Source organism: Phocoena phocoena, chromosome 11 (genome assembly GCF_963924675.1).
Source record: "Phocoena phocoena chromosome 11, mPhoPho1.1, whole genome shotgun sequence".
Lineage (NCBI taxonomy): Eukaryota > Metazoa > Chordata > Mammalia > Artiodactyla > Phocoenidae > Phocoena > Phocoena phocoena.
The window spans coordinates 39,563,886-39,583,488 of record NC_089229.1 but is presented as its reverse complement, the minus strand read 5'-3'; the positions used below and the strand labels follow the sequence as shown (position 1 = coordinate 39,583,488).

General features: G+C 36.2%; 1 protein-coding gene across 1 annotated transcript in view; it reads left to right on the top strand.

Moving 5' to 3' along the window:
• The window catches only part of SYT1 (synaptotagmin 1), a 546,324-nt gene that overhangs the window by 111,831 nt on the left and 414,890 nt on the right, over nucleotides 1-19,603 (top strand). Inside the window, exon 2 of the mRNA XM_065886932.1 lies at nucleotides 3,705-3,816. The gene's annotated coding sequence lies outside the window, so the exon portion shown is untranslated. The remainder of the gene's footprint in view (nucleotides 1-3,704; nucleotides 3,817-19,603) is intronic.

Below are 19,603 nucleotides of genomic sequence, written 5' to 3'. Positions count from 1 at the left end.
TGAACACTGGGGTGCATGTATCTTTTCAATTTAGAGTTTTCTCCTTATATATGCCCTGGAGTGGGATTGCTAGATCATATGGCAACTCTGTTTTTAGTTTTTTAAGGAACCTCCATACTGTCTTCCGTAGTAGATGCACCAATTTGCGTTCCTACCAACAACGTAGGAGGGTTCCCTTTCTCCACATCCTCTCTAGCATTTATTACTTATAGACTTCTTAATGATGACTACTTTGACCGGTGTGAGGTGATGTCTCATTGTAGTTTTGATTCACATTTCTCTAATACTTAGTGAAGTTGAGTATCTTTTCATGTGCCTGTTGGCCATCTTGTATGTCTCCTTGGGAGAAATATCTGTTTAAGTCTTCTGCCCCCTTTTTGATTGGGTTGTTTGCTTTTTTGTTATTGAGTTGTATGAGCTCTTCATATATTTACAAATACTGTTTTTAATGACGAATCACCAGAAGCACATTTTATTAGTCTAATAAGCTCTACATTAACATGCAAAGCTGACCTGGCATGAAAGTAATTTAGGGATAAAAATAATAGTAAATGATTGCTAGCAGCAGGAGACAGTTTTCTAAATTATCCATTCATTTATACATTCAACATGTATTTGTTGAGCTACGACTGTATAGAATAGTAGCCAAATGGTGTTCTAGGCACTAGATATGTATCAGTGAACCAAACTGAAAAAACCTCGAGCTCTTACAGATTTTTGAAGAGGTGGTCGTGGTGCCAGGAAGAAACAGACAAGCATATATGCAGCGTAATGATAAGTACTGGGAAGAAAAATACAGCATTACTGAAAAGTTAAGAAAACAAATAAACCTAGACCTATTCAACGTCAGGGAGTCAGAAAATTAATTTTTAAATCAATACGATAAATTTCACTCCTATGAATAGGTAAAAGAAAGTTGTTTTTTTTTTTAATAGTGATAAATATCCTCACCCCAATCCATTCTCCAAAGAGTCACTAAAGGGAGTCGATGCTTCAGTGGCTTCCAGGGTCCCCTCACCTAGAACCCTCATCAGAGGCTGCCCCATGCCTGCCTCCAGCCTTGATACGCCCATGCCTCTCCATACTCACTACATTTCAACCACATTGACCCTTTGTGTCGTCCTTGTTTCTCAAGCATACAGAGCTCAGGACTTTACACATATATTGTCATAGTTTGAATCTACCCCTTTACCCCATCCTACCCGTAAATCCAGCTAATTCCTGAATGGGATTTCTGCAAGGAAGCCAATTCTGGATGAAGCTCCCCTGCTCTCACTTTCCCAGCATCTTTACCTGTCCTTTTTGGAATTTATTACATGTAAAGTGTGTAATGACACATGCTCTGTATGTATGTTTTCATCATCTCTCTCTTTCATTAGCCTGCAGTCTCCGTGGGGCGAGGTGAGGTGGACACTAGAGGCAGCCGTTTGTCTCCTTTGCCAGTGAGCGTTCAGTGTCTTGCACCCTGCCTGACACGAATAAGCATTTAGAAAATCACTTCTGAGAGAAAGAATGAATTTCTATAAAAAATGTCCTAGGTTTACAACCCATAGTTTTATGTAACACATTGCAAAGTGGGTTCTGGTGGGAGCTGGTAATATCCTTTTAAACCATGTGACTGAGCTAAATCTAGTTGAATCTTTTGTTTTTAAATCTGTGTTACATACTGTTCCTGCCACAGACTCTGCTGGAAGTCTACTGCTTGCTTGTAGGCTCACAATCCCAATGACAGATGTTTTTTAATCTTTGCTATTTGGCTTCCAAAATGGGTATATATTACTAACTCATGTATTCTCACCAACATTTAGAAAATGACCCTGCGGGCTGTGCTCTGAGAAATCAGATACTCTCTGGGACCTGTAGCCATGGGAAAGAGGTTTTGAATGCTTTCTGGTGGGAAAAGCCATTTTATGCTTGGAACCATTGTTGAAAGAAGATCCAATTGTGAAAAGCCACAGTTGTGTAAACTATTAAAAAATTCCAGGGAGTGACATAGATCAGGACTTTATTGTTTTATCCTCTTACTTCACATGTGTGTGAAGGGCACACACATAGATGTGCATAAACACAGTGTTGGTGATGTTTTCTGCTTCATTCCACATGAGAACTTAGAATACTCCTAGAGGATGGGAAGAATCTTTATCGATGCCTACCACATCCTACATCTCCATTGTGACACTTATCTATGTGTAGTAATAATTTATTTCCTTACCTGTCTCGCCAATTCTTTTAGAAGCAAGAAACTTCCATTTTTTATCCCCAAAACCTGGCCAACAAAAAGACGGTCCACAATAGACACTCAATTAATATTCATTGAATGAATCGCAGATTATAAATAAGTACCTATAATGGAAATAGCCTGAGCTGGAGTCAACCTTCCCTTGTCTATCTCAGCCAGGCAAAATGGAGCTCAGAAACCACTCAGGGAATTACACTGTCTTATGCAGCATCTTCTCCTTTAAACCAACAACTAAGGTTTTCCCAAACCCAGAAAACCCCCAAAAGATTTTCCTACATGGATTTATGCCAGAACGATTCTGGTCCATTAGTTGGCAAAGAGGACTCCATAATAACTTCAGAGGAACTGTAAAATTCTATTCAGGATATAATGAAAGCTGCGGGGGATTGTGTGTTCATTTATCTTGAAGTAGGAAAGCTTGAATCCTCAGATAACAGGGTGTTGCCATATTAGCTTCCTCCAGAAAACTGAAACTTCAACTGTGAAGAGAGCAGAATGGTCTGATTAGTATCAGAGCTGCTGGAATCTGCAAAGCCTCCATTCTTAATTGGAGCTGCAAGATGCAGCTGATAACTTGAAGTCTCCCTCTGTGAGTTTCTGCATTCGTGGATGAATTCTGTTACTTTAGTGTTTTTGAGATTCCGTATTCTAAAATCATTATTTAAAAATCTCAAATATAAGATAATACCATAGGTTGCCCTGTATCTAAGAATAAATAAATACGATAAAACAGTATATTAAAGAAAACAGAAAGAATAAAAGGAAGAAGGAAAGAAAAGAAAAAAGAATGGAAAAGAAAGGAGGGAGAAGGAAAGGACAAAGGAAGCAAGGAAGGAAGGGAACTATTAGAATATTTGATAGACCTGCTCCGCAACGCAGATGTTTTTGTATGTGCAGTATTTCAGTGTCCTTCCTAGGTACATACAATGCCTTTCTTTTTTATTAGCACGGCTGCCGCTGCTGTTGCTTGCAAAGAGGTTCACAAATCAAAATAGACACAGTTAGCTATTCAATAATTCTAAAATATGGGGGAACACTGCCAGAGAAGGACAGCACTCCAGTATCCTAAACAAGGAGTCTGGTTAGCAAAGCAAAGTATGAATTGCTTAGAGATAATCCCCCCGGGCGGTAATTCCACTGGGTGCCTTCTGTGGCGGCACGTGCTCTTTCTCCTCTACGGAGCAATGCCATAGAACAGGCTACGTCGGAAGAAAGAGGGTAAAAGTTGCTTTCTTGAAACATTTCTTCTTCTAGATTTTTCTTTATGTCCACATGATTCATACCTCTTGGTTCTTAGCCTGGAGCACGTAGTGCAACCAGGAAATGAGGAAGCTAGAGCTGGCTGTGAATAATGAATGGGCCACATCAGCAAAAGTCTATATACACACTCAGTAGCAAAGGCGGGTGCAGAGTTGCAGGCCAGCATTTTTATGAATTTTTTTCCATTCTCCTCTTTCTCTCAAAGGAAACCAGGAAAACAAGAACTAGCAAGAGCTTGACAAACGCCTGGCTTTGAATTGGAGACCATTCACCTGCCTATTGCTTCATTCCTGGAAATCTCACTGCAACTAACTAAGGTACGTGGAAAAAAAACAGAAACTTTGATATGTTTTGCTGATGAACTTGTGATATGTGGAAGAAGAATGCATTTGTGTGGAAAATTGGAGGGCTGTATCTCTTACTTCAAAAGAATGTTTAGTATTTGTCATGTCTTTTGAAATTATTACTAGTATTAACGCCCTTGACGTGCTAGTTTAGTTGATGGGGCACTGGCCACTTATATAACATTTTGCTTTCTCCCACTCTCGTTTTGTACTTCATCAAATCCAAAGTTGTCATGGTTCATTATCTGTAGATGATCTTGAGCAGCCTTGCATTCTAAAAGAATATGCCATAGCATCTGCCTATGTGCTTTTGTGCCCTGCTGTACGGATGATATTTTAGCAACAATATTGGGTAAGGGGTGGGAGTGGAGGCAGGTTTGTCTCAGGCTGATGTTTCTTTGTGCCATACTATGCCTTTACTCTTTCCTATATGCCTAATTCAACAATGAAGTACATATATCACATTGTGACTGTTACCTATGTTAGAGTACATAATCGGGGTTGTAAAGTATCTGCTTGAATGTCCCAACTAATGAATTCCATCAAATTCAATTATCATTCTCAGACTCTTCATTAACCAATCAAATTGCTTCTTTGGTCTGTCATTTCTAACACCCTTTCCCTCGGCATAACCACAATTCTCTGAAGTAAATTGGAGGTGATTAAATTATCTCACTAATCATTATTGGGAGTCTCATGTTACTGAAGTTTTGGATTTCTAAAGAATCGTCTTTCACATGATTCTCATTGTATATAGGAGAAATAATGTTATAGTATGAGGCCGTGTCTTGAACTTTATTCTGCTATCTGCATCTTAGTTTCTTCCTGAGGAAGTTGGCTACAATAGTAGGTCTCTGATCCTAAAATCATACAGAAATAAACCAACTATACACTCCTATAAATTCACCATCTTATTAAATAAATCTGTCCAGTAGGCTTGTGTTGTAACACAGTTCTTCACCTTTGGGGAATGAACCATTTGAATGCTGGAAGTTCCTCTTATCTCTGATGCAGTATGATTTTACAGGATCACAGTTGTTATTGCTGAAACATGTTTTTTGCTAATTTTTATAATTTCCTTACATAGATTATTAAAACAAATGAAGTGGTTCTGAAAGTGCATATTACCTAGAATCAAAAGTTTCTTTCTTAGGCAATAATTGTCAGTGCTAATATATAATGGTTATTTCAATCATTTTATAGTGAAAGGCACAGCTGATGATCTGACAGTGTGGTTCTTACCATACAGTTCTTAAAATGCTCCCATTTTATACTCTTCTACTTTGTATTTTAGAAACAGTTTCATCTTCTACTCTGCAAATATTTTGAGAAACATCTCAAAATGTAACCTGAAGCCAACCTAAGAAAATTTCTATTCCTGGGTTCCATGCCAGACGTACTTAATCAGAATCTTTGTGAATGGGCTTTAGGACCAGCATTTTAAATATGTATATCAGATCATCCCAATGCACTTCAAAGTTTAAAAACCACTACTCTATATAATATGACAGCAAAGAAACAGCCAAGTGGAAAACATTTTAAAGCTATAGACATATAATTAATATAAAAATGTTGAAAATAAATTAGGATTTTGACTTTTTTCCTACATATTTTTATTTCCTAGGTGTGTACAAAGGACTTTAGACTGTTTCTTTCCCCTTTCATTTGAGTCGTAAATATTTTGAAATTAAAAATTAAATGTTAAAGATGTTAAGGGTATGACTGTCTATCAATTGAAAAGTTTCCCAGAGTTGCCAAATAATAAATGATCTCATAGTAAAGGGTATTAAATTCATAATTTCTACAATTATTTTCACATTTACATCTTTAGTTTTACAAAGGTTTCTAAATATCAAGTCATTCTTTCAATATTAGATATGTCTAGTAAGCATCACTTCTTTAAGAATTCCAGCCTGTACTTCTGTTATGGTTTCTACTCATACAAGTCCTGTGGATGTCAAACTTTCAAAAGATAATTTATTGGTACAGCTAAGTAAAACCTTCTGGCTAAGGGTATCCCATTTATTCATAAGTGAATATTTTTCTTTTATCTAATTTTAGTAAGGGAATTTCCTCATAGCTTTATTTTTAGTGCAAAAATGTCAGACAGTTTGCCAACTTAATAAGCCAAACTCTGAAGTATACATTTAAGTTAGAAGGGACAAAGAACTTTCTTCTGAACCATGAAACGACAGAATATTGTGATTACCTCTGGCACTGAATGAGGGCAAAAAGTAACATTAGATTTAGTAGGAAAACTGCAGAGACTGTTTGACCCATAAAATTAATTCTTGCTTCCTATCTTGTAGAATCCACTGAGACAAGGGTCTAAAAGGGGAAAATGCTCAAAATCTTTAGGTTTTCAGGTGTACTTACTTTATAAAAGTGTCCTAAAATAGTTGGAATAATTGTCTTCCAAATTCATACGAATCTCTTTATAAATAAAAATATTCTCGGTTTTCAACTGGTTTTAAAAATCACATTTACAATACAGGCAGGCACTAATTTCAATTGGATTTTATTTCAAAAGTTTAATTTATAAGTTAAATATTTAGAACCCAAAATGTTTTCACACAGAAACGATGTTATAAATGATGTTAGATGCACATTCAGTTTTTTTTAAACATGTTGGGGGGTAGGAGTTTATTAATTAATTAATTTATTTTTGCTGTGTTGGGTCTTTGTTCCGGTGCGAGGGCTTTCTCTAGTTGTGTCAAGCGGGGACCGCCCTTCATCACGGTGCGCGGGCCTCTCACTATCGCGGCCTCTCTTGTTGCGGAGCACAGGCTCCAGACACGCAGGCTCAGTAGTTGTGGCTCATGGGCCTAGTTGCTCCGGGGCATGTGGGATCTTCCCAGACCAGGGCTCGAGCCCGTGTCCCCTGCATTAGCGGGCAGATTCTCAACCACTGCACCACCAGGGAAGCCCCACATTCAATTTTTTTTAATCCACAAAATTATAGTCAAATTATATGATTTGTAAAAAAAGAAAAAAAGAGCTCTAAAGTGGAAAATAGTAGAAAACAATACTATGGGATTCTAAAAAGTAAACCAATTGAACAAAATATTTTTTAAAATTCTTATTTACTTTGAATATCGACACTAAAGAAAAACAAGTTTGGTTATAAAGTAAATGAGAAACTGAAAGAGAGGGTAGGGTGTTTTTGTAAAACACAGAGAAACTGGTTATAACATGAGCAGTATTCTCTTGAGCAGAGGAGAAGTAGATGGAGGGAAGAGGTGCAGCCTGGAGATAGAGCTTAAGGGGCAAGTGGTCTCAAATACAGGTTGCCAAGCAGTATTAAACTATTAAAGAGACAGGATGCTCATTAATGTTCATGTTTATAGCTCAAGGAAACAGGTGCATTCAGTTATTTTTAAATGAATAGATACATATTGTAGGTACACATTCATTTAGAAAGCAGATGAATAGAGGAAGTGTTTAAGCAGAGACAGCGAGCATGAATGCTAGTTCAATGGACACCAGGGAACGATGGAAAGAGAGAACTGGTGATCTCATAGCCTTCTACCAACAGCTTTTTCTCTGAATGACTCAAGTCGCCACTCAGGGTTTTATTGTACCCCACTTTCTAAGGAATTCTATCCTCTGTGTTTTTCGAAAAGTTCAGCATCATATTCAATTGGATCAAGTTTACCTATTTGCTGCATTTACCCCTACAGGTGTTTCTTTAATTTGCCAAATATTTCTTGAATATCTACTGTGTTTTAGGCACTTTGCTAAATTTGCTACTTTTAGCCCAGACATCAGACCAAAAAAAATATTTTGTTCCGTTTGAATTTTAGTATTTTCTGTTTTACTATTTCTCTTTCGTTCTATTCATTAAATTTGGATGGTTTGAAAAAACAGGCAGCACCTGTACCTGGCGTGGAGGACAGGAGTCTGAATAGCCCAGGGAATGAGGCCCAAGTAAGGGCTTATCTGTCTCATTCCTCCTCTGTTCTTTGGATGTCAAGGAAGTCTTAGCAGCTCTGAGTCCCCTTTACCTTCATTTAACCTAAGGAACAAATGGTAGAGGTAGAAAAGCAAACAAACTAAAACTCTTCATTCAAAGAAAAATTGATAATTTCAAAATAAAGGCCTGTAATAGTTAACATCTCTTGTTTTGGTCAAGCCTCACTACTAGGCTAATCTTCAGTGTAAGAAACAAGAAGTTAGATACCTTTCCTAGAAAAAGGGCCTGTAATACTTCATCAGTTCTAATTTTTAGTAAAATAAAATGTCTAAAAGAAAAGTTTCCAGAATCTCTATTACCGTTGAGGTCGAGGCACAACAGAAGTTATCATGTAGGCTCCTAAAATCCCTCTTCACTCTGGAAATTCCACTAGGAAAAAAAAATGGTTCATTTTCCATTGAAGAAAGTTTTAAAGATATTTTTAAATGTAAAGCACCCTTCTTTTCCATTCCATTCTCAAGAAACAAGAGTAAAGGGTAATATGGAGTATTGGCAACATTCAAATGAGTCTTAGGACAGGAATGGTCAATAGGGCCTGGGTTGAGTTATCTCAGTCTCTACTTCACAGCTTTCAAAAACTACTAGGAAAACCTGGGCTTAATGAGACAACAATGGTATTGCCACTCAGCCTTGTTTGAATTTCCCAATTGCTTTTGTTTCCTCATCCCTTTGAAGTGATGCTTCAGAATTGCTTGACCAGTCCTATATCACCAGTTATCTTCACACGTAAGCTTGTTTGATGTTTCCTACACTTAGGTTTTCAATCAGTATATCTTCATCCTCTACTTTCCCTTAGCCCAGCAAACCTTGTTCATCGTGGAGCCTGGGTTCACACTTCCTATGCCAGTCAGCACTTCCCATGCCAGTCAGTCTTCCAAGCCGTGTGTCCAGGCCCCTGTTCTATGGAGATTTCATGTTAGTGGAGAAACAAACAAGACACAAGAAACAAACACATAAATATTCAGACCCACTAAAATAGTGATCATCCAGTAACTCTAATCATATTCTTCTCTGCATTTTTTTCCTCCAAGTTGTTTCCAGTCAGTGATCCTACTCTTTTTAATCTCACTGATTCTTACTGTTGTCAGTTATGCACTAAAATCAGTCTGGTCCACTTACTTTAAGTCTTTTTAGTCTTTATACCTCCTTAAATGAAATGTATAAATTTGCATATTAGATAAAGCTATATTGCCTGAGAAATCTAATCCATAAAGCTAGGCCTAAGTAATGCCACGGTGGCTACACTGTGGCCATTATGGAATCTAATACCCCACAACCCAGGCCACCAAAGGCATCATTTCTGATCCTGAGATTTTTCTTAATTACATTTCCCAGTGACTAAGTGTCCTGTTCTGGGATACATCAGAATAAATCTTTTGCTCTGTTGTTCTATCTGGCAAAGTAACTTCACTATGGATGAAATTGGACTAGCCACTTTTAAATTCAATAAGGATTGTGTGTGTGTATCTGGTCAATATAAAAGAATAGACTTTCGAGAATTCATTGTGGTAATAGGAAGGAAAATTACCTACTTGAAGATATTGGATGTAATTCAGGAAATAGATGATAAGGAAAGAATACATAGCAATTTGTGAGAATGATGCACTATTTAAGAAGAGATAAACCAATAGGCTGAAAAAGTTATAGAAATTGGACATTCATTCTTAACAATTTTCTTTACACTTATTATCACTTAAAAATAAACTAATAACATTAAAATGCAATATTTAATGAGAGAAGAACCACTCTAATAATAAAAATGATTTTTATATTTGCTTATGCTGATACTTATTTCAGTTTAAAAATGTTTTATGGAGAAGTTAATACTTTTCATTGTAATTTAATAAAAGCAAAAGTTGTGTTGCTCTCATTAGTTTATTTAGGGTTGATTATATTTGAACATATTTTTGCCAATTTTAAGGCATTTAAAGAATCTTCACTTTGCCATACATTAAACTCCCCAAGCAATGTGCAGCTAAACATATCTTAAACATATATACCCAGGAGAATAATACAGTTCACAGGAGCATCGAAGAGAACTTGATAGAATCTTCTAGAAAAACTGAACCAGAAGGAAATGTATAAAATAGATGAAAGGATATTTTCAAAACCCAGTAAGAATGTGAGGTCACAGGGGGATATGTTGAAGGACATAAAATTGTTTCAGGTGCAATAATAATGAACTCCGGAAAGCTATCCTTTTCCTAACATTGTGAAATTCACACAGAACTATGTGAAGCATTGTCTCATTTCACTGTATGCATCTAGGTTAATCACTGATTACTAATTCGTTTCATATCTGAGATGGAGCATTTACCACCTCTTGTTCATACATACATAGCTATAGTATTATCACTGTAAATATTTCTAAATATGTAGATCAACAACACATTAAAACCCTGAAAATCCTCAAGCGTCAGAAAAGAAAGAGAGCTCGAAGGCAGAGTAGAAAGACGAAGAGCTGATGTCATGACTGAGTAGGGAGAGGTCGGTCCTTTATCAAGTCTCTAATGACTACAGGACTTGGGTCTAAGCAGGTTCGAGATCTGGAACTGAAATTCTCACGTAAATTCAGGATCGGCGAAGAGCTGCTTGCTTCTTGATGAAGCAGCAAGAAAATGCACCCACTGATCCAGGGAAGTGACTAGAGCTTATCTGCCTAGGAACCTAGATGAAATACAGGGAAAAAAATAGTCCTACTGTGACAAATCGAAACACCAGGCTTTGGCATATGTCAGTATGGGGCTTGAATGTATGTTATTCACAGTGCATGAATCCTCCAAATGTAATTTATATAAACTAATGGGAACCTACAATTCTGTATGGAAACATGTCTGAACCAGGACACACAGTACTCTTTAAGAAAGAAAAAAAAAAACTAAAATGAGTTTACAATTAAATGAATAATGGTAAAACCACACATGAGAATTATCCAACATAGCAGAGCATAATGAGGCACCATAAGCAAGAACATTCAAATCCTAAAGTTTTGAGATAGCTTAACAATACGAAAAAAAGCAGAAACTAATCATTTAAAAAATTATAAAAGTAAAGAAGGAAGAAATAGAAGCCAACAGTAAGACACTATGAAAACAGATTAGCAGATCTGAAAAAGAACCAAATACTCATAGAAAAGAAAAATATAGTTTTCAAATTTAAAAATTTAATAAAAACTTTTAGGATGAAAAGAGAAATGACCTAAGATGATATTAATGGACTGTGAATTACATCTGAAGAAATTTTCTAGAATGAGCACAGAATGTTAAGAGATGGAAAACTTAAGAGACATAGAGGAATAAAATGAGAAAGCACACCAGTATCTATTAGGAATTCTAGATGGTTAGTTACAAGATAATAGCCGAGAATTTTCCATATTTGAAGAAAGCCATTAATACCATATAGAAAATCATTCCCAGCCACTAATCAGGTAAAGAAAAACAAATTCAAACATAAACATTTTAACAAAGCCACAGAACTCCAAAGATAGTGCAAGATCTTAAAAATCAATTAGAACGAACAACATATAAAGGAGCAAGGAAAAAATAATAGATATCTCGTCAACTACAATAGACAAGACGACAGGGCAAAAAATAATTTCATGTGTTGAAGGGAAATAACTAGCAAGTTCCATATTTATATTCCATATTTATATAAACTATGAATTGATTTTGCTGTCATTATTTTTCAATAATGACAACAAAATCAATGTACTTTTTCAGAAAATGATTAAAGAAGTTCACCACTCATAAATAATTTTGAGTAACAAAATATATATTATCTGCATTTTGGTGAAACCCTAGTTTTCAGCCTTGAAAACTTGGTTATTCTAGGATTCACTAAACTAAAAAGACATCACTGGGCTTCCCTGGTGGTGCAGTGGTTGAGAATCCACCTGCCAACGCAGGGGACACAGGTTCGAGCCCTGGTCTGGGAAGATCCCACATGCCACGGAGCAGCTAAGCCTGTGTGCCGCAACTACTGAGCCTGCACTCTAGAGCCCGCGAGCCACAACTACTGATTCTGCGTGCCACAGCTACTGAAGTCCGCATACCTAGAGCCTGTGCTCCACAACAAGAGAAGCCACTGCAATGAGAAGCCCGTGCACCACAACGAAGAGTAGCCCCTGCTCATGGCAACCAGAGAAAGCCTGCACACAGCAACCAAGACCCAACGCAGACAAAAATAAATAATAAATAAATAAATAATAATTTTTTGAAAAGACATCATCAGTAGCGTATTGTTACAGACCAAGTTCATTGCTGACATATCTTTATGTGTCAAAAGGTTGAAATTTTAATAGCATAAGAGAGGTGCCTTTTTGATAGATAGTTAAGTGGCCTAAAATACAGAAACTGCACTGTCCTGATCATTTACTTCTTCAGTTAGCTAGTCTGTAACATTGCCATTCTTCTGAACAGGAACTTCAAATGTAAAACCTTTATGTTCTCCTAAAATCATTGTTATCATTCTTGACCCATCATTAAATGTAAACTATTGCATTTCAAAATGCACATCCAGACATTTGAATGTGTACACATGTAAATGCTTATCTTGCTCAACTATTCTGTAATAGTGTGAGAGATATATAAATAATCAATAGTTAAACCTATAAACCATCTTTGTGCCAAGCACACTTAGTAATTATAGAATAGCTGAGCTAGAGATAAAAAAGACTGTAGGGGTAATTGGAGTAAGTTCTTGCCAGACAGCTTATGATAATTAACAACTTCTTCATGTAATAAAGTGACTCTGTGAAGAAGATGGAAGGGCACTAGGAACTAGCATAGGAACAGACCTAATGACTGAGTGGTTTAGCAAGAGTGTGGTTTTACCCAGGACAAAGCCTTAAGAACTAGAGACAGACCAAATACTAAGACAAAGAAATTTGCATTAGTAACTTATCTACCCCTTAAATTAGCTAAAACATTCACAGGTCAATTATACCCCTACTTGTGCCTGTGATGTTTTCTTATGCCCTGGACAGAATTTACTAAGATAATTAAAAACTCAGGGCATCCTATCCGTACAATGACATATAAACATTCTCATTCTATTTAATTCTTGAAGCTAATGTGTTTATTTATTATGATGATCAGAAATTAGGAAACATAAAGGATGAATTTAATAGGAGAGTATTAAAACATATTCATGAAAGGAACATACTACAAAGACGAATTAAAATTTGCTATCAAATATGTAGAAAATTAGATGGAGTTTTTGGTTTAAAACAGCTGAAGAGCTGGCAATGTGCTACTATTAAAAACCAGCATTATTCTAAGATATTCAAATAGAAACATAAGAATAATGCTGGACAGATCACTGTATTAGAGAGCCTAGTTCTAATTTAGATCCATAGTTGAAACACAACATCAAGAACTAATACAAGGACTGACATATACACACTACTATATATAAAACAGATAACTAATAAGGACCTGCTGTATAGCACAGGGAACTCTACTCAATACTCTGTAATGGCATATATGGGAAAAGAATCTAAGAAAGAATGGATATATCTATATGTATAACTGATTCATTTTTCTGTACACCTGAAACTAACACAACAGTATAAATCAACTCTGATCTAATAAAAATTTTAAAAAAAAGATTTAACAGAGGGAACTATATTCATTATCCTGTAATAAACCATAATGGAAAAGAATATGAAAAATAATATATATGCATAACTGAATCACTTTGCTGTACAGCAGAAACTAACACAACATTGTAAATCAACTATACTTCAATAAAATATATTTAAAAATAAAAGAATTAAAAGAAATTGAGAAACAGCAACAAAACTAAAATTATTTAAGGTTTGAGACATCACCTTGTCAGAAAAGACTAAAGAAATTTCAGGATGTTAAAATGAGAAAAAGAGAAGCGTCAGATGTGGATTTAAAGTAAATATAGGCCATTACAAGAAAGGTCAGACACCAAGGCCCAAAAGGGAGAAATGTGTTTAAATTGTCGGAAAGAATAGCAGTTGAGATGATGTGATGTTCTACAGAAGAGAATGTTGAAATTCTGTTCTTGAATTTATTGAAAAGACAGAAATTTGTCTTTTGTGAAAAATGTTATACAGTTCTGCCTGACAGTAAAGAAATACATGTTTATAACACTTCCCAATTCTCGTATATGTATATTGATAAGTTTTGACACTGTATTTGGAAGGCTTAGGGTAATCAACCCAAAGGTTTCCTGAAGTAGAAGCGCAACATTACAATTTTCTAGGTGATAAGTTATTTTATGACTTTGTTATTACATTGAATGAGCAACAGGAGAGTCCAAAAACATAATCTTCCCCCCCCCACAAAAAAAATCTGTTTCCAAAATAACTCCTGTCAAGATGGCAGCCAAGTCCAGAGAATGACCAGATTAATCGTTTGGATTTCGTGGTTGTTTTGATGTTGTATAGAAGGAGAAATGATCATTCTGTGATGGTATTCAAGGAAGTGCTCCTACAGAGATAGAGTCATCCGCTCACCATCCCTCACAAACCCCCTTCATAAAATAGGAACATTCCAGGTGGAGGACAGATAATAAATTCTGTATGTTGTTTTAGAATCTTTAATTCTAAAACTATTGGAGGTTTTTATGTACTGCTGTTTTACTTCTGAGTATAAATGTAAGGAAATTGTTTTATAATTTAGACCCTTGAATAAGGCTTATAAACTGATATATGGTCATTATGCTTCAAGTTTATTTTGGATGCAGAATGTCTTACAGAATCTACTGAAATCAACAAAGGAAATAATTTCAAAAATGTTCATCCAATAGAAATTCTCTGTGGTTAGGAAAATTTACATTAATCTATTTTTACTTACCGACACCCTCGTTCTTTTCTTTATAAAAGCACCTTTGGGGGAAGGAGAAAATTTAAAAGAACACAAAGGGAGGAAAGATTACATAAAACTTTAAAAATTATATGGACTCCTGCCTGCTTTTCACATGGACTACTGTCTTACACTTATTTAATCTTCTCTGATTGCATTATGTTGTGAATGGGCAGGGTAGTGTTTTCCCACCAGTTTCTTTTGTACAGGCAAGAATTTTCAAACCAAAAACCTAACAGTTTGTGTTTTTATTTTATTATTTTTTAATTAATTTATTTATTTATTATTTATTTTTGGCTGCATTGGGTCTTTGTTGCTGAGCCAGCGTGGATTTCTGTAGTTGCAGCGAGTGAGGGCTACGCTTCATTGCGGTGTGCCGGTTTCTGATTGCGGTGGCCTCTCTTGTTGCGGAGCTTGGGCTCTAGGCCCGCAGGCTTCAGTAGTTGTAGCTCGTGGGCTCTAGAGCTCAGGCTCAGTAGTTGTGCTGCACAGGCTTAGTTGCTCCATGGCATGTGGAATCTTCCCGGACCAGGGCTCGAACCCGTGTCCCCTGCATTGGCAGGTGGATTCATAACCACTGTGCCACCAGGGAAGCCCAGTTTGTGTTTTTATACTGAAAGAAATGTCTCTGGTGAATAGGGAAGATGATTTATATGCATACATCTGACCTTATAAAAATAATCTTTGTTTTTCCCATAAAGTTGAATTTATATTGCTATCATTTATTCCAGTTTCTTTTTGTGTATCTCTAATACACCATTTAGTTTGTAGATCTTTGATACTTTAGAACATATGACAGTTTAAATAAATCTATTGTATTTTTCCAAAATTTTTTTACATTTATAGTTTTTCTTCTTTTTTTAAAAAATGAAACAAATAGTTAATTACATGGTTACAACAATTTTTGCAAAGTTTCAGCTAACACATTGTAATGACTAAAAATTGCCTCTGCCTGTTATTTATTGTTCAGAAAGTAAAATTTAATTGTATTGATTAACAGTTCTATGAAGAGTAAAAGTTATTAGGTTTCTAATACTTACAGTTCTTTTTTATATATAATGAAATTCAGATTTCTTCTAAAAGGGAAAAATCACTCTTCCACAGTAAGAAAGGCTTTCTATTCATATCCTGAAACTACATTTTTTAGCTTGTGGAATATAAATCATCCACTTGCTTGGTATGAATGCAGAAATTTAGTTCACGAAACTGAATATATATTTGTTCATATGTCTCTTTATAATAAGATTCTGGACTGTGATGAGTGGTTTTTCCTTCATGTTTTCCATACACACATGAAGGATTAAATACATAGCTTTCTTTTTACCAAAAATGCCATCAGCATTATCAGTCTCTGAATATAGGTGGAAAACTGCCTCAGTGTTTCTGATATTTCTTTTTTCAGAAAAAACCACAATGCAGAATGAATAAATACTAAAATTTTATAAAGTGTGATCATGAAATAACAAAACTTTTTTTCAAAAAAGCTCATGTACTGAAATTTATATTCAAATGAATGTCGTCCTTCACTGTGGTCACCTTGGATTTCAGAAATGCTGCTGCTCTTCAAAGTATTTTGTTAACACATTTTGGGGTCTGTCTTTAGAGCCAGTTTGTGCACCAGGAAGCATTCCTCAAAGAACACTGGGAAGGCAGACACCATCCATGTCTGCTACAGGAGACATTGGCTTTAAAGTCACATGATCATGGCAAATGTGAAGGCAGACTTTCTGAAATGTATGTTTCTTCCTTTCTTTTTCTTTCTTTCTTTCTTTCTTTCTTTCTTTCTTTCTTTCTTTCTTTCTTTCTTTCCTTTCTTTCTTTTTCTTGCTTTTGTGAATATATTTATTTACATTTTTCAAAAGCACTAAGTCTACAGCCCTAAGATACTCAGAATGACTTTCCGTGCTTCCTTTGACCTGAGATGTTTCTTTTAATGAGTTTGTGCCCTCTTCAAGCAAAATAGGCATTCATAAATTATATTTTTATTTTAAATAGTACTCTTTTTTTCTGGACAGAAAGATATATCTATCACATAGGAGGAGGGATCTGAGGCTGATGGAATCGTGAGATCACATGTTGGTTAAAAAACTTCTTAGGCTATGCCCAGAACACTGGATTCTTTAAGATATTAAAAAAAAAAGAAATCAGGAAACACAGATTTTTCAGGCTAGATGAAGGATTATGGGCTCATTGTTTTACTCACTTCTTATTACATCATTTAGTTATATCCTTATCCTGGACAAGTATATAAGGTCCTTACTAGAACCCATAGGACTATACATGACCTGCCCCTGCTACTGGTCTTTAATGGGATATAAAACTTTACCAGAGCCTATAGTACTCTGCATACCTAATTACTGTTTAATATTCACTTTGCATTAGGGATTTATAAAATGGACCCTAAAAAGCCAGTATATACCAGGCTCACATGGGTTCACTAGTGTATTTGACCAAACATTTAAGAGAGAAATTATACCAGTTCTCTAAAATCTCTTCCTAACTCATTCTGAGGCCCACGTTACCCTAATACCAAAACTAGAAAGACATTACAAGAAAAGAATATTGCAGACCAATATCTCTCGTGAGCAGAGATGCAAAAATCCTCAACAGGAGCCAGCCCATGAGCTATCATGCCAGGTGAAAGAGGTAATGGAACTGTGGAGGGATGTTTCACCTTCTATTACAAACTGTTTATTTATTCAACCAAAGTTTACTGTTCTGAGTACTATCCTGTGTGGTCGAGAAGTCAGACTAGTTACCATCCCCCATTCAGTCAGTCACTTATCAACTAACTTATCCAACAAGTATTTCTTGAACATCTACAAGGTGTCAAGCATTATACCTGGTACTGGGGAATGTATCAGTGAGCAAAATAAACCAAACTCCTGCCCTCGGGGAGCTTACGTTCTACTGGGGAAACAGACAACAAACAAGATATACACATAAGATGTAAAACATGTTAGTGACGTGTGTTAAGGAGGAAATGTGAGTGTAACATGTATGTGGGGGTGAAATGTACATAGGTTGTCCAGAGATGGCCTCACTGAGAAGACGACTTTATGTAGAACCCCAAAGGATGCAAGGGAGAGAGTCTTGACAACATCTCCTGGAAAAGAGAAGGTAGAAGGAACAAGGAAACAAAATAACTAGGAGGCCAGTGAAGGGTGAGAGAAGGGATGTGCTTGGTGATAAAGTTGAAGAGTTAGGTGGAAACCTGGTCACGCAGGGAGGGCCTTGTGGGAAATGGCAGGGAGTTTGGATTTTATGCCAAGTGTAATGGAAGACCGTTGGAGGGTGTTCAGTGGGAAAATGCCATGCAGTGATTGACTATTCTAGAAATTCATTCTTATTTCTGTGGAGAATGTATATTTAGGTGTCAAAAGTACAGGCAGAAAGACCAGAAGGAAGTTCTTGCAGCAGTGCAGGTGAGAAAGCTATCAGAGGGTTAGTGGCTTTGATTAGGCTCATGGAAGTATAAAGGGGAAAAGTAAAAAGACTTGAGACATATTTTCAAAGTAGAACTTACATGACCTGTTGATAGATTGGTTATGGAGAATAAGAGGAAAAAAGTTAAGAATTATCCTAGATTTTTGGTAAAGTCATTTACAATGATGGGGATGATCCAAAACAGGATCCAATAAGGGAGGATAAATAGAGTTTTATTTTTTACATAGTAGGTTTGAGATTCTCATTGGACTTTCAAGGGATGACAAAAAGGCTCAGGTGCAGGAGGCAGGGCCCCAGGAGAAGTGACTGGGATGGAAATATCAAAAGAAGATTTGTATTAACTAGGATGCTCTCAGCAGCAAATTAAAGAACACCTTACCAGAAGCTGCTTAAAAATAAATACTACTGACATTTGTTTTGTCACTTTACCATGTCTGTTTATTAAGGTTAATTTTAGAGTTAGATAACTCAGCAGATAATTGTTGTAAAAACCCTGGGTCAGCCTCTATGAGAGTCTCTTGGCCTGGCCGCCAGGTATGCAGTGTCAGTGCAGCCATCCAAACATCATGTCTTCAAGTGGCAACAGAGGAAGCAGGGTAAAGGAAAGAAGAATGTACAGCCAAAAAGTTAGCTCTCTCTTCTGATTGGGGAGCAAAATTTTTTCCAGAAAATTACCAACAGATTCCCCCATGTCTCTTGTCCAGAGCAATATCAAATGCCCACCCCTTGCAAAAGGAAATAGTATTATCTAAATTGATAAGACAAATGTGTCATTTCTTATAACCAAGATTCCATCATTAATTTTTAAAAAGCTAGGCTGTCTAAGGAAGGTAACCATCCGTGTCTACTACAAGAGACATTGGCTTTAAAATCAGGACAAATGATGTCACCAAAAATATATCCACTGTACACTCAAAATATTTCACCCTCTCTCTACAATACCCTTTTTTAAATGGCCACTGGAAGAACAAAATCTGGAGTATCACCTACAAATTAGTTGCTTCTGGAAGGGAAAGAAAACCATAACCCAACAAACTTAAGCTGGCTGTAATGAGGATTATCTCTCATCACAGATGAGAATTACACACACACACACACACCATGACTTCCAGTAACTTCATGTTTCTTGTTAGCTTAGGGAAAACCACAGCCTAAAATATCATAATCTTACATATATTTATTGTGGACTTAAATTCAGCAGATCTGGATAACAGTCATTTTACCTTCATGAACCATGACTGTCTCATCTCTGGGCTTTTGCTCTTGCCCTGCCCATTCTACCTGGAAATCACCTCCCTTAGATCTTTACGGGGCCAATCAGTTCTCATTATTTGGATGAGAATGTCATTTTCTTAGATCCTCTTACCTTGACCACTTTACTGAGGGCAGCCATACCTGTACCAAGTCCCTCCGTATTTAATACATATTTAAATAACTGCTTTTAATGCACAGAAGTTATCCCTAACTGAACATTGTATATATTTTTGCTTGGACCTATAAGATG